Source organism: Papaver somniferum, chromosome 4 (genome assembly GCF_003573695.1).
Source record: "Papaver somniferum cultivar HN1 chromosome 4, ASM357369v1, whole genome shotgun sequence".
Lineage (NCBI taxonomy): Eukaryota > Viridiplantae > Streptophyta > Magnoliopsida > Ranunculales > Papaveraceae > Papaver > Papaver somniferum.
The window spans coordinates 118,051,481-118,054,943 of NC_039361.1; the positions used below are offsets into that span (position 1 = coordinate 118,051,481).

The 3,463-nt window shown below is 37.5% G+C and overlaps 1 long non-coding RNA gene across 1 annotated transcript; it reads right to left on the minus strand.

The window, feature by feature from the left end:
• Nucleotides 1-1,311: 1,311 nt before the first annotated feature.
• Nucleotides 1,312-2,784, minus strand: LOC113276428. The gene is made up of 2 exons (XR_003324384.1): nucleotides 2,236-2,784; nucleotides 1,312-2,147 (listed from the first exon to the last, which is right to left on the minus strand). It is a non-coding gene; the product is annotated as an uncharacterized LOC113276428 (long non-coding RNA).
• Nucleotides 2,785-3,463: the final 679 nt, after the last annotated feature.

Here is a 3,463-nt window from a genome sequence, read left to right on the forward strand (position 1 = left end):
TTTGATGTTGAAGACGATGACGAACCCGATCTACTTGATGAAGACGACGACGATCTCATGTTGCTGCTGCTTCTTGTGTTGAAGATGAACTCTGTTTTTTTAGGGTTTTTTCTGTTGCTGTCTTGATAAAGAAGAAGATGAAGACGATGATGTTGTTGTTTCTGTTGAAGCCGACGATGAAGATGATATTGAAGACGTCGATGAATATGATGTTGTTGAAATCGATGAAGAAGATGAAGATTTGGGTGTTTTTCGTCGTTTTTTGTTGCTGTTGTTGTTGAACATGAATGACGACGATGAATTTTGATGAAGTTCTTTGCTATTGCTGTTGTTGTTGAAGATGATGCTGCTGATGTTTTTATATGGAGTTCATTCCTGAAATGAAGTCTGGTTTGTATAGGTTTTTATATGGACTTCATTTCTGGAATGAACTCTGGTTTGTATAGATTTTTATACGGACTTCATTTCTGGAATGAAGTTTGTTTTTTAGGTTTTTATATGGACTTCATTCCTGGAATGAACTCTGGTTTGTATAGGTTTTTATACGGACTTCATTTCTAGAATGAACTCTGGTTTGTATAGGTTTTATATGGACTTCATTTCTGGAATGAAGTCTGTTTTTTTAGGTTTTTATATGGACTTCATTTCTGGAGTGAACTCTGGTTTGTATAGGTTTTTATATGGACTTCATTTCTGGAATGAAGTCCGTTTTTTTAGGTTTTTATATGGACTTCATTTCTGGAATGAACTCTGGTTTGTATAGGTTTTATATGGATTTCATTTCTGGAATGAACTGCTATAAGAAAATAAGTAAAAATTAACACGGAAGGGTACTTTTGTCAGTTTAATATTTTAAAATGATTATGGACCAAACAGTAAAAGCGTTTGACCAAAGGACTAAACTGACATGGGCCCACCTAATAAAGGACCAAACGATATTTTTCCCAATGCTAATTAGGAGGTCCAAAATGTCTACTTAGGAAAACTTCCCTAAGCCCAAGTCCATTAAACAAGCCCATTAACTAAAGTCCAGTCCATCTGAGTCAAGTAACAGTCACTAACGGTCAATGGGTCAACTAACGGTAAACGTCAGTCAAAGGCCAAGTCAACAATCAAGGTCGGGTCAAGTCAAGCGATCCAACTCGGCCAAGGTCCGGTGAACTGGTCAACCCAGGTAAAAGAGAAACGCAGTGAGTTAACGCCGATTCAACTCAGTCAGATTAACTGAGTCAGCTAAGGGCAAAAATGAGTCAAACGGTTTAACTCAACTCAGTCAGATAACACTAAGTCAGAATATCTAATTAGACAAATTTTTAAGTCAGCTAAGTTGAAAGGTTCAGACCAAAACTATAACATACAACACACTAAGTCTCAAATACAACTTCAGGACTCTATATCGCTCCAACTTACCAATCTAATTCTCTTCAGTTGAACATTACACAAATTATTCATCCTAACAAAATGTTATAGTTCAATACAATTGTAATTAAGATTACCTTGATTTGCAGTTGCAGGCTTCCATTAAGGCCACTGCTAAATAACAATACAACTACTCTTTTTCTCCCAAGTCACTATGCCTGTAACAATTCACAAATCCTGTAATTCTTACATCTAAGCTTCAACTCAGACAACACTGTCCATCTGCAATATCTTCAAACACTCACTGCATCAATCAACAACCTCAGTTTAGATCAAGTACAAAACTCATAATCCATCTCCCATATCTTGACAGCATCACCACCAAACTTTCACAATAATAAGTAAACCCATTACCCTACTGACATAACTCAAACCCTTCTCCACCAGCTCCATTAGACACAACAATATTTCTATCCCAGAACCTTCATTCTCATCCATAATCTGATCAAACCCATATCATTACTGGCGCAAATCTTCCCTGCAACTTAACAATCATTCAACTAGTTCAACATCATCTCCACTTCTCTTTCTTAACAAACACAATCATCTGAAAAACCATTTCAATATCCACCAGCTCTTGAATTCAGCTCCAGTTCAATACTACCATCTACACAAACACTTCACCATTGCTTCCACTTTACTTCTCCATGTGATTTAGCACAAACCAAACTAATATACAGCTCAAGCACATACCCAACATATCCATTTAAATTCATAAAGCTCAACCCCTGCAAAATTCTAATACATATCATTCTTAAAGTTCAGCACAACATAAACCTCAACAACACATGATACTTCAAATGAGAAGATGATTACCTTAATTCAGTTTCACCCCAAAAACAGCTTCATCACCTTTTAACTAACACAATCAAACCCTTACTCTGTTAACGGATTCATCCATGAGCTTCAATAGATCTCAGCTTCAGAACCCCGACTTCTTCAATTTCTAATTACTCTTCATATAAACCCTAATTCATGAAATCAAACCCCTAAAGAAACAACTTCATCTACTGGTTCTTCTATGAATTTCTTATGAAACCCTAGTTCTTGATTCAAGCACTAAAATGACTTCATAAATCCAATTAATCATCAACCCTCTTAACCTTCATCTGTCAGCAACTCAATACACTGCTCAATTCCACAAACCTCAAAACTAAATCCAAAAACCCTAATTCTGATTCTCTGTTTCACCACTTCATTGAATCTAAATTATCTATTATAACAAACATCACCATTAACACTCATTGATCGATTTGTATCGTCTTCTCTTGATTCTCAAACACGATTTCATCACTCAAAACTCGAACAGAAGAAGAACAGGGGAAGAAGAACGGAGAAGAGGAAAGAAGAAGAGGAGAGAGAAAAGATAAGAGAAAATGGTTTTCTCTTGCGAAAGGTTTTGAGATAAGACCAATGGATAATACTAATACCCATACTTTCTTTGATAAGGGGCAGCCGGGGTCGGTTGAATGGCATAAAGACTATTTTAGCCTTTACTCAATTCAGATGATACCTTCTTCGTCCAGTATCCTAATGACACGTTCGAGCAGTCCATTTCGTATAACTTTTCGAGATATATCCAATGGTACTAGTTTCATATCTAGATCGTTGTTATATTAATTCTTATTAATTATCGTTCGTGTTAAACTAATCGAGTTATTATCATCTAATTCGTCTCTTGACTGGTCTAATAGCGTTGACGAGCTTGAGGGTCTTTACAAAAGGGATGGATGAATCATTAATACAACAACCCCTCTACGGGAAGCCACTCACCAACGAGCTGAATCAACCGCTGCTAGCAAACCAACCCCTTCTGATAGCAGGCCAGCCAGCACAACATCCGATAGAAATCCCGGCTCCGCCTGCTGACCAACCGGTTCCCCTAATACAAAATGTTGATGAAGATCACACTGTAGCCGTCGGTGGACAGATGCAAGTTGGAACCCCGAACCAGGGATCGAACCATTCAATCCTGATGATGGCAGAACTCGAAGAGTTGAAGAAAAACCAGAAGGTGTATGCTGACGCAGTGGCCCTATTAGCA